We start from the raw sequence: 25,311 nt of genomic DNA on the forward strand, positions 1-25,311 counted from the left end.
GAGAACTTTGAAATCATTTGCATTTTTTCCTTCTCCAAACTGCCTTCAAGGCTGTGAGAAGCCACAGTAAGTCTACAATAACAGTGATTATAACCCCAAAGTAAGGAAGCAGCCATCCAAATGCAATTCAGGTCCTCTCTTGCTAAATATTTAGGAATTTTGATAGAATTTTTTTTCTGAGAAAACCTGAGTTTGACAGAATAAACTGCTATATAATTTCAGTGAAAAAAAAATCTTCCTAAATAGATAAACCCTGCTAAACAGTTTTAAAGAATTTTAAAAACAATCTGTCATTAAATGGTCAACAAATGGATTTTTGCAACTGCATCTTTCATCAGTCAGGCAAATATTCAAAGCAACCAGTTTGCTTCATGAATTTAAATGTCAAGTTCCTTGCTCAGGCTTAAGAAATTCTCAGCTATCATTTCTTTAAATAAATTGTTCCCTTCTTCTGCTCTTTTCCTTCTGGAAAACCCATTACCCTAATGCCTTTCCTAAAGGAGTCAGATACTTCTTACAGAATTTCCCCATTTTTTCATTCTCTTTCCACTTTTGCGTCTATTATTTCTAGATTTCTATCTTCAAACTGACTAATTCTCTCTGCCATGTGGTCTGCTCTATTTCTAATACTTTCTAATGCACTCTTTTTTCTGTTTGTTGAGTCCTTCAGCGGCAGAATTTCTATTTGACTCTTTTTTAGTGTTTCAGTCTCTTTGGCAAAGTATTCCTTCTGTTCATTTATTTTATTCCCGAGTTCATTGAACTGCCTTTCTGAATTCCTGGAGCACTGTCATTTTCTTTGTGTGATACAGTATTACTGTTCTTCATGTAGTGAAGAGTCATTGGTTCTGTGCTGATGCATTTGAAGTGGTGAACATCTTTCTTCTTTACGTAAAGCCCGTGTGTGTGTCTCTGGTTCCACTTTTTTTTTTTTTTTTTAAAGAAAACTATTTATTTTCACAGATATTCATGCTTTTTCAGATTCTTTTCCCATGTAAGTTATTACAGAATATTGAGTAGAATTCCCTGTGCTATATATCCTTGTTGATTATCTATTGTATATATAGTAGGATGTATATGTTAATTGCAAACTCCTAATTTATCCCCCCTACTTGTCCCCTTTGGTAACCATAAATTTGTTTTTGAAGTCTGTGTGTCTGTTTTTGTTCTGTAAATAAGTTTATTTGTATCCTTTTTTTCAAATTCTACATATAAGTAATACCATAATATTTTTATTTGTGGGACTTACTTCACTTACTCTTGCCTGGAAAATCCCATGGACGGAGGAGCCTGGTAGGCTGCAGTCCATGGGGTCGTCGCTAAGTCGGACAAGACTGAGCGACTTCACTTTCACTTTTCACTTTCATGCACTGGAGAAGGAAATGGCAACCCACTCCAGTGTTCTTGCCTGGAGAATCCCAGGGACGGTGGAGCCTGATGGGTTGCCGTCTATGGGGTCACACAGAGTCAGACACGACTGAAGCGACTTGCTTGCTTACTTCACTTAGTGTGATAATCTCTAGGTTCATCATGTTGCTACAAATGGCATTATTTCATTCTTTCCTATGGCTGAGTAATATTCCATTTTATTTATGTACCACATCTCCTTTACCAGTTTCTCTGTCAGTGGACATTTAGATTCTTTAGAAATAGGAGCCCACCTTTTGTTTTCCCATAGGTTTTCCCATAGGCACTATGGAAAACAGCACTTACTAAAGTTTTATTTATCTGAGCTGCCTCTGGTTATACTTGAGGGTTAGCACTTTGCACCCTCCACTGCCTCTGGCAGAGTTGTCCCTCGGTGTCTACTTGTCCAGACTTGTGCCTCTGGGGTTGCTGGGGCCTTGCTGCTGGCTGGTATCCCTGATATCACCATCTGGGGCACCAAAGTGGCAGATCCTTCTCTAGAGACCCTAACATACATCCCTTAAAGGGAAAATCAACTAAGAGTGACTCTATTTTATTCCTACAATATCACATTTGGTTGGTTTTCCACGGCAAGCTGAGACCATACTGAGGTCATTGTCTGATCTCTTGTAGCATGAATTTTTAGTCACAGTGATGAACACTTTGAGGTGGAATTGGAAATATCAGCTCCTATAAACTCCACTCCCAAATGCAAGCTATATAAAAGTCATATGTGAGTATAGTAGATTCTATTAAAGATGTACTGTAGGAGGCACCTCTTTTCCCAAGACTTCTTTGCTCATCACAACTTTGATGGTTATACAAGCCTTACACTCCACCAAAACTCATCTCATTCTTGATGACTCCACACTCCGTTCTTACTCTGTCTGCTTTCCTCTACTCACTACTTTGAGTTTTAGAGCAAACATTTCTGCTAAGACTTACATCCTTCTATTTACCACCTCTGCTCTAACAGACGTGTGAATAGATTTTTATAAACATACACATTTCCCCTCCTATCAAGAATTTTGGGGTGAAGTGTTCAAATACAAAATGTGTGTTTCATCTTTTTTATCATATATTATCCCAGTAACATATGTTACACTGCTAGAAAGTAGAGGGCTGAATTTAAAATTTGAGGCATTATAAATTGTGCACAGACACCCTTGCTCTGAAAACCATGTGGAAAAATGTCTTACAGGAGTGTAGAGGCATGCAGCTTAAAATGAATTACATTTTGAGGGCTCCTGAGTCTTTGGTGATGTTTCCAGACAAGCAGCAGCTGCTTGTGAAATTTTTCTAGCCAGTGAAAAACCGGTGGGCACAGTGGAAGAAAGAGGTATTTAGAAACCATCTTCAAAGGCAACCTCAGGGACAGTGGCTTCATTGCCCTTTGAACAATTTTAATGCAATCTGGTATAAGTTAAAATATTTAAAAAATCACATTCTTGTTTTGCTAGAACAGAAAACCCACTGATTTCCTAGAATTGAGCCTTTTATACAAGTAGCTGCTTGTTAATTTCAGTTTCAATCTAAATTCTGTTCCAGCAAATGCTGTTTCATAGCCTTGAATTGATAGGGATTATTTTCCTGTCTGGAAAGCATTTACCCTAGGTAAATAAAAGCATAATATCTGGAAATGCCTATAATTTATGGTGATAAGAAGAGAGTTCCAGCACTTCCCTTTTTATTGTTGCTTCTCAGGACCAAGTGTGAGGCATTTAGATATTTTAATTCTCTCCAAAAACAGGCTGGTCAACATAGTGAGCTGCAGGTGGGACTATTGCCGGGACTGATGTCATGACTTATTACTTTTTATTGTTTTCAATTCATTCTCCACTCAGTAGGCAGTGAATTTTAAAAAAAAAATACACAACATCTCAAGGAATCATGTCATTTTTATGTCCAAAAGTTTTAAAAAGTTGAAAGCTTCCTGTTTCAGTGGGTGTAACATCCAGTCTCTTCTGTGGCCTGCAAGAATCTATAGAATATGGCTCCTGCCCGCCCATCTCTAAACCCAAACTATCTCTACCACATGGACCTGCATTCAGGACCAAACGTACCACACTGCTGCTCAATGAAGAGTTTTAAACAAAGTTTCCATATGCTTGGAAATCCATTCTTTCATTCCTTTCCTGACTCAATTTTGTCTTAGTAAAAATTCATCTTACATGGAAGCCATGTAAACAGCCATCCTTAGAGGAATGCATAAAGAAGTGGCATGTATATCTATGCCACATGTATATGAACTTCCCTGGTGGCTCAGTGGTAAAAAAAATCCATATGCCTATGCAGGAGATGCAGAAACGTGAGTCCTATCCCTGAATCAGGAAGATCCCTTGGTAAAGAAAATGACAAGCCACTCCAGTACAGCTGCCAGGAAAATCCCATGGACAGAGGAGCCTGGAGGGCTACAGTTCGTGAGAGTCAGACATGACTGAGCACACACACACACACATATACACACACAATGGAATATTACTCAGCTATAAAAAGAATGAAATAATGCCATTTGCAGCAACATGGATGGACCTAGAGATTATCATTCTAAGTGAAGTAAGTCAGAAAAAGGACAAATACGATGTGATATTACTTGTATGAGGAATCTAAAAAATGAAACAATTTATTTACAGAAAAGAAAGAGACTCATAGACATAGAAAGCAAACTATGGTTACTGAAGGGGAAAGGCAGAGGAGGAGAAATAAATTAGGAGTTTGGGATTAGCAGATGTAAACTAATGTATATGAAACAGATAAACAATAATATCCTACTGTATAACACAGAGTACTATATTCAATATTTTGTAATAAACTATAATGGAAAGGAACCTGAAAAAGATTATATGTATTCTAAATCTAAGTAAGAATATATATATATATATATAAACTGAATTTCTCAGGGAAACATTTCCGACCAACTCATGTACTTTGGGTTATCCCTTTACCCTCATGCATCCTAGTCCTTTTCAGTGCTTAATCAGAAATTGAAATATTATACTTGTTGGGATGCCAATTTGTTGATGTCTTACTTATGAACAAAAAAACTGTATGTACATGGGGACCATAGCTCTTTTACTGACCATAGTATTCCTGCTGCCTTCCCCAGTGCTTTCCACAATGTCCAGAACATGGTCAGCAGTCAAGACCTGTTTACTGAATAACTAAATGCAATCATGTTTAAAAGAACATGCACTTTATCAGTCAGGTCTACATTTGAGTTTGGTTTACAGCATTTGAGTGTTTGACCTGGTAGAACAAAATGTGGGAAATCCATCCCATTCTGTTCAAACACGATTTCATGAATGTGAGCCCTTCTACTACTGTATTTGTTACTGTCATTGTCTTCATCATCACCATTATCATCTCATGTTAGATTTAGCTTCATGGTTCTATGACCCAAAAGAAACACTTGTCTCTGTGAAATAAGTATATCGTACAAGAGGCAGTAACCTTAGAAGTTAGATTTGTCTTATCATCATTTTAATGATGATGTTGGATTTTATTCTGATACCAGGTTTTTTTTAATATTTACTTTCTTACATATTTATTTATAAGACTGTGCCAGGTCTTTATTGCAGCTCTTGGGATCTTTGATCTTCATTTTGGCATGGGGGATCTGTAGTTGAAGAGTTGCTACTTGCAAACTTTTTAGTTGTAGCATGTGGGATTATGTTCCATGATCAGAGATAGAACCTAGGCCCACCCCCTGCATTGGGAGTGTGGAATCTTAGCCACTGGGCCATCAGAGAAGTCCTGCAGTTCTTTATTTAATATTATTCTGAGTAGAAATAAAAAGAATTACAAGAGACTTTTGATACTGACAATATTTTCTTTTTAAAATTAATGTTTATTCTATATTGGGCTTCCCTGGTGGCTCAGACAGTAAAGAATCCACCTGCAATGTAGGAGACCTGGGTTCAATCCCTGGGTCAGGAAGATCCCCTGGGGAAGGGAATGGCAACCCAGTCCAGTATTCTTGCCTGAGAAATCCCATGGACAGAGAAGCCTGGCAAGCTACAGTCCATGGTGTTGCAAAGAGTCAGACATGACTGAGTGAATAACACTTTCTTTTTTCTTTATTTTGGAGTATAGTTGATTGAGAATATTGTATTAATTTCAGGTATACAGTAAAGAAATTCATTTATACATATATGCATATCTATTCTTCTTCAGATTCTTTTCCCAAATAGGTCACTACAAAATGTTGAGTAAAATCCCCTATATTATACAATAGGTCCTTGTTGATCATCTATTTTGTATGTAGTATTGTGTATATGTTAAGTCCCAAACTCCTAATTTGTCCCTCCTCCACCTTTCCCTTTGGTAACTATAAGTTTGTTTTCTAAAAGTATGTTGAATAAAAGTGGTGAGAATGGACATCCTTGTCTTGTTTCTGATCTTAGAGGAAATGCCTTCAGCTTTTCACCAGGAATATAATATTAGCTGTGAGTTTGTCATATATAGCCTTTATTATGATAAGGTATTTTCTCTCTATGCCCAATTTCTGGAGAGCTTTTATCATAAATGGATGTTGAATTCCATCAAAAGATTTTTTGCCTGTATTGAGATGATTGTATGATTTTTATTCTTCAATTTGTTAATGTGATGTATCACACACATTGATTTGTGGATATTAAAAAGCCTTGTATCCCTGGAATAAATCCCACTTGATCATGGTATATGATTCTTTCAATGTATTGTTGAATTTGTTTTGCTAGTATTTTCTTGAGGATTTTTGCATCTTTGTTCATCAGTGATATTGCTTATAATTTGTGTGTGTGTGTGTGGTATTTTTAATACCTCCTTTTTGAACTCAAAATCTAGTAGTCTGGAGAGGTCTGTTTCATTGGTTTTCTTTCAGGGGATTTCTCTTGCTCTTTTAACTGGGAATGGTCGCTCTCCTTCTTTATTTTACATATTTTTCTCTTACTTTGTGGATTTAGGAGTTATAGTTATCTAGTCTGGTTTTAAAGGGCTGTTTTTATGTGAGAGTGTTCCTGCGTAGCCTGCCTCAGTGTGTGTTTGCTGTTATCCCCTTGAGAGGAGGTGTGATTAGTGATGTGGTGTCCAGAGCCTGCACTGGATATTGAGTGGAAACTCCTCTTTGCTCTGTGGATGTCACAGCCCTGTAGGGGGCCAAGTCATTGGAGTTGTTGTTGAGTCCCTAAATTGTAACTGACTCTTTGTGACCTCATGGACTATAGCATGCCATAGGGGTTTTCAGGCAAAAGTACTGGAGTGGTTTGCCATTCCCTTCTCCAGTGGACCACATTTTGTTAGAACTCTAACAAATGACAAGCTGTTATTTGTTAGAACAGGCCATCATTATTCATCTGTCTTGAGTGGCCCTGCCTGGCATGGCTCATAGTTTCATTGAGTTACACAAGGCTTTAATCCATGGAAGATTAGAGGTCTCCAGGTCCATTTCTGGGCTGCAGTGTTAGGTAGGCCAGACTGGAGTGCTTCTGTTGGGAGAGGAGTGGCTGAGAATTACTCCGCAGGATCTGTCCACCAGGAATTGCACTCTGTGGTGTCTCTGTGGTGTGGTTACCCACTGCATGGGTAACAAATGGGTAACTGTTGCTGGCTCTGCCGTCGGTCCCACCTTAGCCATGGGGATACAGGCAGTCAGCCTGGATGTCCCTCAGATGCTTTCATAAAGCCACCAGCACAGATCCACTAAAGTCAGGCACCAGGATCCACCATGGGAACTATGGAATCAGCCCAGACCCTGGCCCCACCCTTGTGTGCCTACATTGCAAAGCCCATAGCAGCCAGACCAACCATGTACCAGTATTCTGCTTGGATGGCCCATGGGCACTGGCAATGTAAATCTGCGCATCCAAACCCAGTCCTCTCCCCAGGTCTGTCCTCTGAAACCTGAGTTTCAGCACCCAGCCACCGCCCCCACCCCGCCCCCTGACCCCTGCCCTCCACTCCCATACATTAGCAGACACATGTCTCAGGCTAAGCAATGCAGCCAGGTGACATGGACCCTCTGTGCTGGTCTCTCTCTATTTTGCCTGTTGCAATCTGGCTACTGCATTCTTCTTTTAGCCTGTGAAGCTGCCTGTCTGTCCCAGAGCTGATCTCCCGGCTGTTGAAGGGAGTTCCAGGGTCTAGGGTGAGGGACCTCTCCTCTTTCACAGCTCCCTCCCAGGAAAACAGGTCCTGTCCTGATTCTTTTTTATTTTGGCCTACCCAGTTACATGGTGATCTTTCTTGTAGTTCTGACTGTATGAGATCTTCTGAGTTCGGTAAGTGTTCCATGAGAATTGTCCCACCTGTGGATGTATTTTTGATGTATTTGTAGGAAATGTGCTCCACACCCTTCTATTCTCCCATCTTGATCTCTCTAAATAGACATTCCTATTGCTGCTAAGTCGCTTCAGTCATGTCCGACTCTGTGCGACCCCAGAGATTACAGCCCACCAGGCTCCCCTGTCCCTGGGATTCTCCAGGCAAGAACACTGGAGTGGGTTGCCATTTCCTTCTCCAATGCATGAAAGTGAAAAGTGAAAGTGAAGTCACTCAGTTGTGTCCGACCCTCAGCGACCCCATGGACTGCAGCCCACCAGGCTCCTCTGTCCATGGGATTTTCCAGGCAAGAGTACTGGAATGGGATGCCATTGCCTTCTCCAGACATTCCTATTAGTATTCTATAATTTTGCTCATTTATCCAAGTGTGAACTTACCATTTTTTTCTACTTAGATTCAGTATACTTCTTGCATTTACAAATAATTTCATCATTTCTAGAAAATCATATGACCTTTGCCCCATTTCCCTGTTTCCTCACTTACATCTACTGATTACATATAAATTGAACCTCTTGTTTTATCCTTTCTATCTTCTCCTTCACCCTGAAACCATTTCCCTTAATTTGTATTCCAGGTCATTACATCTCTTTTCAGTTAAGTCTAGTCTGCTTTGAATTGATCTTTTGACTTTTAAAATTCAACTATGCTAATGTTTGTTTTTAGTCTATAGTTTTACTTTATAATGCATTACATCATTTTTGTAGATTATTAATTCCTGCAGATATTTTAAAGCTTATTTTTTATTACCATAAGCATAGAAAATGCATAAAATTGCTACCTCTTCCACAGCATAGTTGTATAACGTCTTTGGCACTTGTGGTTTATAAAGCAGCATTCTCCAGAGCAAGATTGATAGATAGATCGATCTAAAAACTACCTTAACAGTGACATCTAGACTAGTATTTTAGCATGCAGCTGGGCACCATAGAGGGCCTTTGCCAGTGGTGCTAGTGGTAAAGAACCTGCCTGTCAGTGTAGGAGATGTAAGAGATCTTGGGTCAGGAAGATCCCCTGGAGGAGGGCATGGCAACCCACTCCAGTATTTTTGCCAGGAGAATCCCATGGACAGAGGGCCCTGGTAGGCTATGGTCCATAGGATTGCACAGAGTCAGACGTGATTGAAACGACTTAGCATGCATGGCACCATAGCCTAGTCAAGTTTTCACATAAAATTAATGTCAAGAAAGGACACTGTGCCACTTATTATCCCTTACACTGTTACCAGTGGGAGGAGTCCCACTGAGTAGAGGATAGCAAAAAGCCTAACCATGCCAACCACTGGAAGCAGCTCTTCCAGGATGTCAACCCAGGTGTTAGGGTCTTCATAAAAAGATAAAACTCAGAGAAGAGATTGAGCACAATCAACTACAATAGTATCAGTCTCCCTATGGCCAGCAGGTCCTGCTCTGCAGCTAATGCAGGAATGTGGTTTGCACACATCCCTCCTTCGCTGCAGGTGAAGGACCCCCTTCCCTTTTCTCCAGGAAAAGAGATGGCAGTGGGGATGGCCAGGTGACATATGACATCAACGCTTTCAGGAAAACAAAGATGCGCCTAGCAAGCCCCAAACAGAGAAGGATATTCCCACAAAGACAACAAGCAAGCACAGGCTTTCAACACCTTAAAACTTTAATTTGTGTTGGAAAGAAGATACACAAGCTGGTATTCCAGACACATAATACTTCATGCTTTATTTTCAGAGAATTTAAGGATGTATTAATAGAAGTCAACTACATTATACAAATAAGATTAGGATATAAATTTTATTTTATTTTTTTTCAGTATCTGGACCACTGTATTAGAACTCTTTTCAAGCTGGTTGATTGTTTCCTGGGAATACAAAATTCCATATAACCATCATCATCATCATTACCATTATCACCATCATCACCATTATCATCATCATCATCATCATTTATTTCTTCTCTTATACTTCTAAACAAATATTATGTAGTCACTAAAAAGTTCAAAAGATATAAAAGGATACGTGGAATTAAGTACATATTCCTCTCATTGTTGATCTCAGCAACCTAGTTTTCTCAGGAGGCAAGTTCTAGTTGCCCATGTATTATTCCAGAAAACATCTAAATGTATTCATACATGTATATGTGATTGCATGTTTTTGCAGAAATAGAACACTATTCCTACTGATTTTTACCCTCACTTTTCCCGTATTACAATGTACCTAGTAAATTATTCTGTATTATTACAAAAAGAACAATGTCTCTCAACTTTCTGGATAAACAGTATTCCATTATATGAGTGTGCTAAAATTTATATTACCAATCTCATATAGATAGGCATGGAAAAGCAGTTGTCCATCTTTAAAATTATTAATATAAATAATATAATTTCTATGTGTGTGTATGTCTTAAAACTGAATGTGTGGCCAAGTTAACATGTTAACATTTAAGAAGTATTTAGACATGATTTTCAATAGATACTATACAATTTGTACTCCAAAAATAATGTACATATTTTCAAACACATTGGGAACAAAGTTTGACAACATGTGAACTGAAACATTGCATCTCATTGTTTTCATCTCATTTCTCTTATTCTGAATGATTTGACTATCTTACTTGTTATAAGCTCTCTACCCAAAGTTAGCACATTTTCAGTGATTTTGGAGCCAAAAAAATAAAGTCTGTCACTGTTTCCATTGTTTCCCCATCTAATTGCCACGAAGTGATGGGACTGGATACCATGATCTTAGTTTTCTGAATGTTGAGTTTTAAGCCAACTCTTTTGCTCTCCTCTTTCACTTTCATTAAGAGGCTCTTTAGTTCTTCTCCACTTTCGGCCATAAGGGTGGTGTCATCTGTGTATCTGAGGTTGTTGATATTTCTCCCAGCAATCTTGATTCCAGCTTGTGGTTCATCCATCCTGGAATTTTGGATGATATAATCTGCCATCCAACCGTCCAACCATCTCATCCTCTGTTGTCCCCGTCTCTTCCTGCCTTCGATCTTTCCCAGCATCAGGGTCTTTTCCACTGAGTCAGTTCTTCGCATCAAGTGGCCAAAGTATTGGAGTTTCAGCTTCAGCATTAGTTCTTCTCCAAAATCACTTGCTCCTTGGAAGAAAAGTTATAACCAACCTGGACAACATATTAAAAAGCAGAGACATTACTTTGCCAACAAAGGTCCATCTAGTTAAGGCTATGGTTTTTCCAGTATTCGTGTATGGATGTGAGAGTTGGACTATAAAGAAAGCTGAGTGCCAAAGAATTGATGCTTTTGAACTGTGGTGTTGGAGAAGACTCTTGAGAGTCCCTTGGACTGCAAAGAGATCCAACCAGTCCATCCTAAAGGAGATCACTCCTGGGTATTCATTGGAAGGACTGATGCTGAAGCTGAAACTCCAATACTTTGGCCACCTCATGTGAAGAACTGACTCATTGGAAAAGACCCTGATGATGGGAAAGTTGAAAGTGGGAGGAAAAGGGGATGACAGAGGATGAGATGACTGGATGGCATCACCAACTCAATGGACATGAGTTTGAGTAAACTCTGGGAGTTGGTGATGGACAGGGAGGCCTGGTGTGCTGCAGTCCATGGGGTCACAAAGAGTCAGACATGACTGAGTGACTGAATTGAACTGAACTCTGCATAAGCAGGGTAACAATATACAAACTTGACATACTCTTTCCCTATTTGCAAACAGTCTATTGTTCCATGTGCAGCCCTAACTATTGCTTCTTGACCTGCATACAGATTTCTCAAGATTCAGGTCAGGTGGTATGGTATTTCCATCTCTTTAAGAATTTCCCACAGTTTGTTGTGATCCACACAGTCAAAAGCTTTAGCGTAGTCAATGAAGCAGAAGTAGATGTTTTTCTGGAACTCTTTCTTTTTCGATGATTCAGTGGATGTTGGCAATTTGATCTCTGGTTCTTCTGCTTTTTCTAAATCCGTTTTGAACATCTGGAAGTTCTCAGTTCACTTACTGTTGAAGCCTGGCTTGGAGAATTTTGAGCGTTACTTTGCTAGCATGTAAGATGAGTGCAATTGTGAGGTAGTTTGAGCATTCTTTGGCATTGCCTTTCTTTGGGATCGGAATGAAAACTGACCTTTTCCAGTCCTGTGGCCACTGCTGAGTTTTCCAGATTTGCTGGCATATTGAGTGCAGCACTTTCACAGCATCATCTTTTAGGATTTGAAATCACTCACCTGGAATTCCATCACCTCCACTAGCTTTGTTCTTAGTGATGCTTCCTAAGGCCCACTTGACTTTGCATTCCAGAACGTCTGGCTGTAGGTGAGTGATCACACCATCATGATTATCTGGGTTGTGAAGATCTTTTTTGTATAGTTCTTCTGTGTATTTTTGCCACCTCTTCTTAATATCTTCTGCTTCTGTTAGGTCCATACCATTTCTGTCCTTTATTGTGCTCATCTTTGCATGAAATATTCCCTTGGTATCTCTAATTTTCTTGAAGAGGTCTCTAGTCTTTCCCATTTTATTATTTTCCTCTATTTGTTTGCATTGATCATTGAGGAAGGCTTTCTTATCTCTCCTTGCTATTCTTTGGAACTCTGCATTCAAATGGATATACCTTTCCTTTTCTCCTTTGTCTTTAGCTTTTCTTCTTTTCTCAGCTATTTTTAAGCCCTCCTCAGACAACCATTTTGCCTTTTGGCATTTCTTTTTCTTGGGGATAATCTTGATCACTGCCTCCTGTACAATGTCACGAGCCTCCATTCATAGTTCTTCAGGCACTCTGTCTATCATATCTAATCTCTTGAATCTATTTGTCACTTCCACTGTGTAATTGTAAAGGATTTGATTTAGTCATACCAGAATAGTCTAGTGGTTTTCCCTACTTTCTTCAATTTAAGTCTGAATTTTGCAGTAAGGAGTTCATGATCTGAGCCACAGTTAGCCTCAAGTTTTGCTTTTGTTGACTGTATAGAGCTTCTCCATCTTTGGCTGCAAAGAATATAATCAGTCTGATTTCAGTATTGACCATCTGGTGATGTCCATGTGTAGAGTTGTCTCTTGTGTTGTTTGAAGAGAGTGTTTGCCATGACCTGTGTGTTCTCTTGGCAAAACTCTGTTAGCCTTTGCCCTGCTTCATTCTATACTCCAAGGCCAAATTTGCCTGTTACTCCAGGTATCTCTTGACTTCCTACTTTTATATTCCAGTCTTATATAATGAAATGGAAATCTTTTTTTGGTGTTAGTTCTAGAAGGCCTTCTGCTGCTGCTCCTGCTAAGTCGCTTCAGTTGTGTCCAACTCTGTGCGACCCCGTAGATGGCAGCCCACCAGGCTCCTGCGTCCATGGGATTCTCCAGGCAAGAGTACTGGAGTGGGTTGCCATCGCCTTCTCCAATGCATTAAAGTGAAAAGTGAAAGTGAAGTCGCTCATTCGTGTCCAACTCTTAGCGACCCCACGGACTACACCCTAACAGGTTCCTGCGTCCATGGGATTCTCCAGGCAAGAGTACTGTAGTGGGTTGCCATTGCCTTCTCCAAGAAGGCCTTCTAGGTCTTCATAGAACCATTCAACTTCAGCCTCTTCGGCAATAGTGGTTGGGCTATAGACTTGGATTACTGTGCTATTGAATGGTTTGCCTTGGAAATGAACAGAGATCATTCTGTTTTTTTCGAGATTGCACCTAAGTACTGCATTTCAAACTCTTTGTTGACTATGAGGGCTACTCCATTTCTTCTAAGGGATTCTTGCTCACAGTAGTAGATATAATGGTCAATTGAATTAAATTCACCCATTTCAGTGCATTTTAGTTTACTGATTCCTAAAATGTCAGTGTTCACTCTTGCCATCTCCAGTTTGACCACTTCCAATTCACCTTATTCATGGACCTAACATTCCAGGTTCCTATGCAGTATTGTTCTTTAAAGCATTGGACTTTACTTCCATCACCAGTCACATCCACAACTGGGCATTGTTTTTGCTTTAGCTCCATCTCTTCATTCTTTCTGATGTTGTTTCTCCACTCTTGTCCAGTAGCATATTGGGCACCTACTGACCTGGGGAGTTCATCTTTCAGTGTCATATCTTTTTGCCTTTTTATACTATTCATGGGGTTCTCAAGGCACTAAAACTGAAGTGGTTTGACAGTCCCTCTCCAGTGGACCATATTTTGTCAGAACTCTCCACTATGACCCATCCATCTTGAGTGGCCCTACATGGTGTTGCTCATAATCTCATTGTCAGAACTCTCCACCATGACCCATCTGTGGCCCTACAATCCTTGTATCTCCTCATATATAGAAAGTTGCTAAATCCATTCATGATGACATCAGCTCCTCATGACTAGCAGAAAACCTTTTGTAAAGTAAGCACTTGATTGCATTGAACTCCCTCTTCACCAAAATCTTATATCTTGACCTTTTCCCGCTGCCTCTTTGGAGCAGTCTCTCAGAGCTAACTGAGGTACTATCCTCCCAGGCTGCAGTCCTCGTTTCCCCCCAATAAGACACATATACCTGCTGAAGTCTCTTCTATATCTCTTATCTCCTCTCTCATTTGTGCTATGTATTCCTTGAAGGCTCTTTCTTGTTCCTTCAACTTTTGCCACAGCTCTTTAACCTTTTGTTCAAGAAGCTTGTCTTCCCTCCCAGTGCCTCTTTTCTTGACTGTCTTCTGCTCCAGGCAGAATTGAGAAAGGAAAAAAAAGAGCTGTCAGCCCTGAAAGCTACAACTCCTCACTTCCAATCCTCCAGCATCTCAGTGATCAAACAAACTGTTTTGAAAAATCAGATGAACAGGTCTGAATTCACTAGTAATCACAGAAAAAAGATAGGTTTGAGAGTGTGTTAAGAAAGATCTTGACTGGCTGCCTGGACATACAACCACAGCTCTCCTTGCTATTTTCAGAGGTAGCAGAGTGTGTGCACAAGAGGAGAAGCCCCTTACTTCAGGAATTTCCTCCCTCATAGTTCTCAGAGGGTATTGCAGGAACCTACCCACTCCACTGTAAAACAAGTCCTCCCCTGCACATGCTGAGGTCTTTTCTGTGTCACAAAGGAGCTCATTTTTCCTGTAGGATTTCTGTGGCTCCTATTATGTTCAGTAAGTTCTAGAGACAAGAAAGGGCCAAAGACACGTCAGGTAGGATAATCCCGAATTTCCACTGAAACATTCTGAGAAAAGAACTGTTCTAAATAAGATTCCTTGATTTCTTCCAACAGCCTACAAGCGTTTTCCAAGATCCTGCCTTCCTTAGTATCCCTCCAACCTCCTCTGCCAAAGAAACCCTTCCCAGAAACATGATAGCTTCCACCTGTCGGAAGAACTTGCAGTTTTACAAATATGTATCTTGGGTGCTTCCACATTTTTCACAATCTGTTTTTCTGCTTGCAGCCCTTTTGGTAACATTTCACTCTTTATAATATGCACAAATTGTTTTCAAAATTTACATCACACATCTCCTCCAGGAAGATTTCCTAAACCACCTTAACCACCTTCTCCATGAGAAAACATTGTACATTTACACTAGTACATTTCTATCAATTTCACATTTTAAATGTATTAAATTTATGGTGATTGTTTTATATCTCAATAAAACTATTTAAAGAAATTTGAATTACTTCCATCTCAGGAAAACCCCAAATACTGTCTTTGAAACTACTGGTAATTTCCTTAACTCCCTGAGTCTTTGTTGTGAAATGTTTGGTTTGTGTTATATAATCCCTAAGATTCCTTGAAGCTGTGCAGCATGGTTTGATACTATCCACAAGGTGTGATTAACAGTAATCCAACTAAGAGCAAAACAAAGATAAAAAAAGATCTGGTAAGAGAATCTTCCCAGAGAAACTTAGGTTGCTTTGAATGGAGGAGCAAGGGCAGAAAAAGCAACAAGCTCAAAATAACTTGATTGTGTTCCAAGTACACAAGGAGACTTTACAAGTTTTCAGTCAAGGAGAACATCTTAGTGCCTGTATGGACTTGGTTTCAGAGTTCAGACAGGTTTCCAAAGAAAATGCCTGGCTTCTGAATAAAAATAATAAATTAGAGTAATATAATCTAACTCTCTTAGAAGAATCATGATCCTTTTATTATTAATGGTAGTTAATCTGGGGTCAGTAAACTGGCCTCTTTGTAGAATATGTAGTATGAAGAATCAATTATTAAGACAAATTATCATGTATCATGTACTGCTCCAGTAACTTTAATTTGTCATGCTTGATGGAGTTCTTCATTAAGTCTTATTTGTTTGACTGTTTGGGGATCATTTTTGTGTAAGTTTTAATCTGCTTAGCCTCTAAGTTGTCACAGTAGAAAGACAGAAGTTCTTCAAATACAGATCCACCCATAGTTGAAGGCATCCATGAATATCACCACCAGAATCCTGAGCCTTGAATGAGACAGGAAATGGGGGATCAATGTTTAATCCCATTCATAATTAAAAACTACCATTCTAAGATGATATTTTGGTTCTATACAACATGAAACTCTTTGTAACCAGCATCTCCTCCTATTAAATTAGTATTTTCCTTCCTATTAACTGTTTATTCTTTGGTTTTTCAGGTGTCTGAATTTAAAAATATTGTGTCTTCCTTTGGCTAATATACTCCCATGTATTCTGGAAAAAGAATTTTCCTAGCAAAGCATATTAAAAATAAAACAGACTATTATAAAACTGGATAGCAAAAGTAGGTAAATAAATAAATAATACAATTAAAAATGAACATAGAACAAAATTTTCATGTTATTAAAGAAGATATAAATGATAACAGGTACATCAAAAAATGCTCAACATCACTAATCACTAGGGAAATGGAAATCAAAACCGCAATGACATATCACCTATACCTGTTAGAATGGTTATAATGAAGAAGATGCCAGATAACAAGTATTGGTGAGGATGTGGTGATAAAGGAACCCTGTGCACTACTGAGAGGATAAGAAATTGGTTCAGCCACTATGGAAAACAGTATCGAGATTCTTTAAAAAATTAAAAGTAAAATGACTATATGATCCAATAATTCCCCTTCTGGGTATATATGAAAAGGAAGTGGAAAAGATGTATGCAATCCCTTGTTTACTGTAGCATTATTTACAATAGTCACTGCTTTGTAAGGTTTCATGTTTGTGTGGAATCTAAAATAGCTGAACTCATAAAAAACAGAGCAGAATAGTAGTTACCAGAGGATGGGGTGGATGGAGGAGCTGAGGATTTATGATGTTAGAGAACAAAGTTTTAACTAGAAGATAAGTTCTGGAGAGCTAAGGAACAGCATACAGTTTATAGAAAGAAGTACTCATAATATTCAAAGTTGCTAACAGACTAGATCCTATTTGTTTGCATCATACAAAAAAACCCACATGATAATTTGATGATATGACAGAGATTTTAGCTGTGGCTACGGTGATGTTTACATTTCAATATATGAATTATGAAAGCAACAGCTTGTATACCTTAACTTTGCACAATGTTTCACATCAATTGTAACAATAAATATACATTTTAAATAAATAAAGAGATGAAAGGTAAATAAGAGAGGCACATAATGAGATTATATTTGTTCCTATTGCCATTTTACCTAGCTTTAAGGAAGCTATGTTTGAAATTTAGATTTCTTTGGATAAAAACTGCATATGTTGTTTATGTTCTCTCTGAGATTAGCACTTATTTTTATAGGATGGCTCCTTGAAGGCTATGGTAACTTGAAAAGCCAGCAGAGTCTCACAGTACAATAAGATCACAAAGTCATTCTCCTGCCTCAGAGTTATCCAGAGCATGTGTATGTTAGCTCTTCTGTATTTTCTATGACACAAAATGTAGGCTAGTACTTGACATCTGCAGAGTGCTGCCTCATTATTTCAAGTCTCTGATGAAGTTAGTGATGAAATACAAGGTGTTGTCTCCTATGTTTTACTTCTGTAAAATAATAAGATTTAAGCATGCATTGACAGTCTAATATTTGCTAACTTTTCCCATACACGCCTTACTTACAACCCTGTATTATTCAGTAGCTCAGTCAAGTCTGACTCTTTGCAACCGCACATACTGCAACATGCCACGCTTCTCTGTCCTTCACTATCTCCCAGAGTCTGCTCAAACTCCATTGAGTTGAAGATGCCATCCAACCATCTCATCCTCTGTTGCCCTTTTCTCCTCCTGTCTTCAATCTTTCCCAGTATCAGGGTCTTTTCTCATGAGTCAGCTCTTTGCATCAGGTGGCCAAAGTATTGTGCTTCAGCTTTAGTATCAGTCTTTCCAATGAATATTCAGGACTGGTTTCCTTGAGGATTGAATGGGTTGATCTCCTTGTTGTTCAAGGGACTCTCTCCCCAACCCAGGTTTCCTGACCCAGGAATTGAATCCAGGTCTTCTGTATTGCAGGCAGATTCTTTACTGTCTGAGCCACCTAGGAAGCCCTACAACCCTGTGCGTGTGTGCATGTTAATTGCTTCAGTAGTGCCCAACTCTGCAAACCTATGGACTGCAGTACACCAGGCTTCTCTGTCCATGGGATTCTTCAAGCAAGACTACTGAAGTGGGTTGCCATGTGCTCCTCCAGAGGATCTTTCCAACCCAGGAATTGAACTATCTCTTGCATTGCAGGTGGATTCTTTACCTGCTGAGCTACCTGGGAAGCCCAGGGCTTAGTATATTCATATGCAAATAAGATGAGTAGGGCTCAGAAAATCTAAGGTATTTTCCCAAAGCTTATAGTGGGTAAGTAGTAGAAGCAAGATTCAAAACATGGAATATTTGGTTGCATATTCTATGTAGGTATATGAGAGAAATTTGGGGATTAGTCCTTCTAGCTAGAGTTTCTTAAACTTGGATACATATTAGAATGGCCCACAAGAAAAAAGAAATGTCTCCAGAAACCTTCCAAATAGGAGATGAGATGGGAAAAAGAGAGGTAGCTATCAGTACTTCCTAAAATCTCAGGATTTTATAATCTCTGCATCTCAGAATGCAAATAGAGTTGAGAATTATTGATAAGACTATACTCATACATATGGCAATAAGGAAAGTTTTACTCTCAAGTCTTTTTCTGAGTTATTATTTTGATCTCAGAAATACTCAAAGTGCTTTATGCCCAGACCTCAAGTACATGTATTATAAAAGAAAGTTTATAAATGAACATACCTGCTTCACAGCACTGCTAGTATGTTCAAGAACAGGTGTCCGGTTACCTGTAAACTTTACCTTGCTTTGTTTCCTTCTCTCACTGTTCTGTTGCTTATTTATAGAAGCTCAAAACAAGCTGAGGATGTTATTGATTCTCAGAAAATGGAATGAAGCATAAAACTGAACCTGAAAGCAAAAGCAGTTCATAGCAGGTAGGTAGTTAAAGAAGCATGCCAGGATCAGGCAGCTGAATTCAGTTCGGTCACTCAATCGTGTCCAACCCTTTGTGACCCAATAGGCTGCAGCACACCAGGCTTCCTGGTCCATCACCAACTCTAGGAGCTTGCTTAAACTCAAGTCCATCGAGTCAGTGATGCCATCCAACCATCTCATCCTCTGTCATCCCCTTCTCCTCTTGCCTTCAATCTTTCCCAGCATCAGGATCTTTCCCAATGAGTAAGTTCTTTACATCAGGTGGCCAAAGTATTGAAGTTTCAGCATCAGCATCAGCATCAGTCCTTCCCATGAATATTCAGGACTCATTTCCTTTAGGACTGACTAGTTTTATCTCCTTGCTGTCCAAGGGACTCTCAGGAGTCTTCTCCAACACCATAGTTCAAAACCATCAATTCTTTGGTGCTCAGCTTTGTTTATGGTCCAACTCTCACATCCATACATGACTACTGGAAAAATCATAGGTTCAACTATACAGACCTTTGTCAGTAAAGGAATGTCTCTGCTTTTTAATATGCTGTCTAGATTTGTCATAGTTTTTCTTCCAAAGAGCAAATTTTAATTTTATGGCTGCAGTCACCATCTGCAATGATTTTGGAGCCCAAGCAAACAAAGTCTGCAACGGTTTCCATTGTTTGCCCATCTATTTGCCATGAAGTGATGGGACTGGATGCCATAATTTTAGTTTTCTGAATGTTGAGCTTTAAGCCAGCCTTTTCACTCTCCTCTTTCACTTTCATCAAGAGGCTCTTTAATTCCTCTTTGCTTTCTGCCATAAGAGTGGTGTCATCTGCATATCTGAGTTTATTGATATTTCTACCTGCAGTCTTGATTCCAGCTTGTTTTTCAGCCAGCCCAGCATTTCACATAACTACATAGAAGTTAAATAAGCAAAGTGACAATAGACAGTCTTGATGTATTCCTTTCCCAAAGTTGAACCACTCTGTTGTTCCATGTCCGATTCTAACTGTTGCTTCTTGACCTGCATACAGATTTCTCAGGAGGCAGGTAAGGTAGTCTGGTATTCCCATCCCTTTAAGAATTTTCCACGGTTTGTTGTGATCCACACAGTCAAAGGCTTTAGTGTAGTCAATGAAGCAGAAGTAGATGTTTCTCTGGAATTCTCTTGCTTTTTCTATGATCCAACACATGTTGGCAATTTGATCTCTGGCTCCTCTGGCTTTTCTAAATCCAGCTTGAACATCTGGAAGTTCTCAGTTCATGTACTGTTGAAGCCTATCTTGGAAAATTTTGAGCATTACTTTGCTAGCGTTTGAAATGAGTGCAACTGTGCAGTAGTTTGAGCATTCTTTGGCATTGCCTTTCTTAAGGACTGGAATGAAAACTGACCTTTTCTAGTCCTGTGGCCACTGCTGAGTTTTCCAGATTTACTGGGGTATTGAGTGCAGCACTTTCACAGTATCATCTTTTAGGACTTGAAATATCTCAACAATTTAGGTGAGGAATTCCATCACCTCCACTAGCTTTGTTCCCAGTGATAATTCCTAAGGTCCACTTGACTTTGCACTCCAGGATGTCTGGCACTGAGTGAGTGATCACACCATTGTGGTTATCTGGGTCATGAAAATCTTTTTTGTATAGTTCCGTGTATTCTTGCCACCTCTTCTTAGTATCTTCTGCTTCTGTTAGGTCCATACCATTTCTGTCCCTTATTGTGCCCATCTTTGCATGAAATGTTCCCTTGGTATCTCTAATTTTCTTAAAGAGATCTCTAGTTTTTCCCATTGTATTGTTTTCCTTTATTTCTTTGAATTGATCACTGAGGAACACTTTCTTATCTCTTCTTGCTATTCGTCGGAACTCTGAAGAAAAATATATCTTCAGATGTATTTTCCCTTTTCTCCTTTGCCTTTGAGAAACAAGCTTCTCTTGTTTTCTCAGCTATTTGTAAGGCCTCTTCAGGCAACCATCTTGCCATTTTTGCATTTCTTTTTTTTTTATTGAAATCTTTTTTTTGTTTAAGATTTTCTTTTTAGCAAATTGAGAAAAACTTTTTATTATTTAACTTTACAATATTGTATTGGTTTTGCTGTATATCAACATGAATCCACCACAGGTATACACGTGTTCCCCATCCTGAACCCTCCGCCCTCCTCCCTCCCCATACCATCCCTCTGGGTAGTCCCAGTGCACCAGCCCCAAGCATCCTCTATCTTGCATCGAATCTGGACTGGCAATTCATTTCATATATGATATTATACATATTTCAATGCCATTCTCCCAAATCATCCCACTCTCTCCCTCTCCCATTCTTTCTGAGGATGGTTTTGATCACCACCTCCTGTACAATGTTATGAACCTCTGTTTATAGTTCTTCAGGCACTCTATCAGATATAATCTCTTGAATCTATTTGTCACTTCCACTGTATAATCATAAGTGATTTGATTTAGGTCATACCTGAATTGTCTAGTGGTTTCCCCTACTTTCTTTAATTTATGTCTGAATTTGGCAATAAGGAGTTCATGATCTGAGCCACAGTCAGCTCCTGATCTTGGTTTTGCTGACTGTATAGAGCTTCTCTATCTCTAGCTGCAAGAAATGTAATCAATCTGACTTTGGTATTGACCATCTGGTGATGTCCATGTGTAAAGTCGTCTCTTGTGTTGTTGGAAGAGGGTGTTTGCCATGACCAGTGCATCCCTTGGCAAAATTCTGTTAGCCTCTGACCTGCTTCATTTTGTACTCCAAGGCCAAATTTGCCTGTTATTCCAGGTATCTCTTGACTTCCTACTTTTGCATTCCAGTCCCCTATGAGGAAAAGGAGATCTCTTTTTGGTGTTAGTTCTAGACAGTCTTGCAGGTCTTCATAGAACCATTCAACTTCAGCTTCTTCAGCAATAGTGATTGGGCTAAAGACTTGGATTACTGTGATACTGAATGGTTTGCCTTGGAAATGAACAGAGATCATTCTGTCATTTTTGAGATTGTACTGCATTTCAGACTCTTTTGTTGACTATGAGGGCTACTCCATTTCCTCTAAGGGATTCTTGCCCACAGTAGTAGATATGATGGTCATCTGAATTAAATTCTCCCATCCCAGTCCATTTTAGTTCACTGATTCCTAAAATGTCAATGTTTGCTCTTGCCATCTCCTTTTTGTCCACTTCCAATTTACCTTGATTCATGGACCTAACATTCCAGGTTCCTATGCAATATTGTTTTTTAAAGCATCAAACTTTACTTCCATCACCAGTCACATCCACAACTATGCATTGTTTTCGCTTTCACTCAGCCTTTTCATTCTTTCTGTAGCTATTTCTCCATTCTTCTCCAGTAGCATGTTGGGCACCTGCTGACCTGGGGAGTTCTTCTTTCTGTATCATATCTTTTTGCCTTTACATACTCGTCATGGGGTTTTTAAGGCAAAAATACTGAAGTGGTTTACCATTCTCTTCTCCAGTGGGCTACATATTGTCAGAACTCTTCACCATGCCCCATTAATCTTGGCTGGCCCTACAAGACGTGGCTCATAGTTTCATCAAGTTAGACAATGCTGTGATCCAAGTGATCCGTTTGGTTAGTTTTCTGTAACTGTGGTTTCTATTCTGTCTGCCCTCTGATGGATAAGGATAAGAGGCTTGTGGCAGTTTCCTGATGAGAGGGATTTATTATGGGGGAATCTGGGTCTTACTCTGATGGGGGTTGGCCGTGGTCAGTAAATCTTTAATCCAATTTTCTGTTGGTTGGGTGGGGCTGTGTTCCTTCTCTGTAGTTTGGCCTCAGGCCAAACTAGGGGTAATGGTGACTTCCTTCAAAAGGACTTAAGCCAGAACTGTTCAGTGCCCCTGACCCCACAGCAGGCCACTGTTGACCCACATCTTTGCCGGAGACTCCTGGACACTCACAGGCAAGTCTGACTCAGTCTCTAGTGGGTCACTTCACCTTTCTCCTGGGTCCTGGTAAGCACAAGCTTTTGTTCATGCCCTCCAAGAGTCTGTTTCCCCAGTCCTGTGGAAATTCTATAATCAAATCCCATTGGCCTTGAATGTCAAATTCCCTGAGAGTTCTCAGTCCCTTTGCCGGATCCCCAGGTTGGGAAATCTGTTGTGGGCCCTAGAACTTTTGCAACAGTACAAGAACTTCTTTGGTATAATTGTCCTCCAGTTTGTGGGTTGTCTGCTCAGTGGCTCTGTGGTGGGGCTCACATGCCATGCCTCCCAGGTATGCTGCAGCCAGAGCCCCTGTCCCTGTGGCAGGCCACGGCTAACCTGTGCCTCCATAGGAGCACTCAACACTCAAAGGCAGGTCTGACTCAGTCTCTTGTGGGGTCCCTGGGTCCTGATGCACATAAGGTCTTCTTTGAGCCCTCCAAGCATCTCTGGTAGATATGAGGTTTGATTCTAAATTTTGTCCCTCCTGTTTTGTCCCTCATACTGATTTTGTCCCTCCTACTGTCTTGTTGGGGCTTTTCCTCTGCCTTTGGAAGTGAGGTATATTTTTTTGGTGAAATTCAACCTTCTCCTGTTGATGGTTGTTTAGTGGTTAAATTCTCACAGGAAAAGATGAGCGCATGTCCTTCTACTCCACCATCTTGGCTACTCTTTCAAGCCTGAGAAAGTATCGAGTGAGAAGACTAGAGGATTTCAGTCATTCTGTAGGTAACTTCTAGTAAATATCCTTGTAACTTTATTTTTATCTTTCTTTATTTGTCAACAAATAGATTATGATATGTATAAATGTGCATTTTGTTGTATTTATACTTTTTGCAATTCATGGAGCTTCTGGAATGGGTACATTAATGTCTTCCATCTGATTATTTAAGGTTTGGTTATTATTTTTCATATTTTTTTTTACCACTTTTTGTCTATTGATGTGATTTCCTTTATGTCTACATTGGCACACATGATTCTGCCTCACAGCTCCCTGAGGATACGTATATCATTCTTCATTTCTTTTTTTCCCCTCACACTGGATTATCTTTGCTGATTTATCTTTAAGTTAGATCTTTTCCTTTGCTAGGTCACAGCTGGCAAAGGAAATATATTCTTGGTACCAGTACTTGTGCTACTCCATTTGGAATATCTAATTTGTCCCTTGTAATGACTTCTGATCTTGTATTATTTTCTATATAACAAATAATTTCCATTATACTTTAATCCTTTGAACCTAGATACCCTTAATTCTTTAAACATACTCATAATAGCTGCCTTAAAGTTGTCTGCTAAGTTCAACACATGGGCCCCACAAGAGAGAGTTTCTATGAACAGAATTCCTTTCCTATGCTTAGGTCTATTTTTTCTGTTTCTTGGTATGCCTGATAATTTTTATTTAAATTAATTTTATTTTATTTTTAAACTTTACATAATTGTATTAGTTTTGCCAAATATCAAAATGAATCCACCACAGGTATACATGTGTTCCCCATCCTGAACCCTCCTCCCTCCTCCCTCCCCATACCATCCCTCTGGGTCGTCCCAGTGCACCAGCCCCAAGCATCCAGTATCGTGCATTGAACCTGGACTGGCATCTCGTTTCATACATGATATTTTACATGTTTCAATGCCTGATAATTTTTTATGAAAAAACGGACACATAAATATGTCCAGTTTTTTTAGCATAAAACAACCCATATTTATTTTCTCATAGTTTCTTTGAGTCAGGAATTTGGCCACAGAATCTGCAAAGCCACAGTCAAAGTGGTGGCTTGGACTGGGTTCTCAGTGGGAAGCTCAACATGGAATGAATTTGCTTCCAGGTTTCAGTAATGTTGTCTGTTCCCAGGTGGCACTAGTGGTAGAACCCACCTGCCAATGCAGGAGATGTAAGAGACAGAGGTTTGATCCCTGGGTGGGAAAGATCCCCTGGAGTAAGAAATGGCAACCCAATCCAGTACTCTTGCTTGAAGAACCCCATGGACAGAGAAGCTTGGTAGGCTACAGTTCACTGAGTTGCAAAGAGTCAGACACAACTGAAGCAACTTAGCATGCAATGTCTGTGGATTCTGATACACCACTCTAGGGATTACTTTTGGTTCTGTACTTTGTTCTTTGGTAACTTACCTGGACTATTTCTGTGTAGTCTGATAACCTTCCCACGTGCAGCTGTTGGTGTCTCTTCTCAGTTATACCTTAAAATTTGTATTCTTTTAGTTTTTGAGATTGACTTCCCAGAGTTCACTCTTGAGTCATAATAGGTTATTGATAAGCCAGAGGTAGGTCAGAGCTTATGCTTAAACACCTTATGCCAGTAAATACCCTTTGTCAATGGATCTGAGTGGGATTTCATAAGACATTCAAATTTCATGTGTTTTAAAACTTTTCAGGGATTTATTT

General features: G+C 39.5%; 1 long non-coding RNA gene across 1 annotated transcript in view; it reads left to right on the forward strand.

The window, feature by feature from the left end:
• The window catches only part of LOC147375767 (uncharacterized), a 148,055-nt gene that overhangs the window by 35,440 nt on the left and 87,304 nt on the right, over positions 1 to 25,311 (forward strand). The gene's annotated exons all lie outside the window — the stretch shown is intronic.

Source organism: Bos grunniens, chromosome 3, assembly GCF_055505025.1.
Source record: "Bos grunniens cultivar Pamir isolate PY7600 chromosome 3, Bosgru_T2T1.0, whole genome shotgun sequence".
Taxonomy (NCBI): domain Eukaryota; kingdom Metazoa; phylum Chordata; class Mammalia; order Artiodactyla; family Bovidae; genus Bos; species Bos grunniens.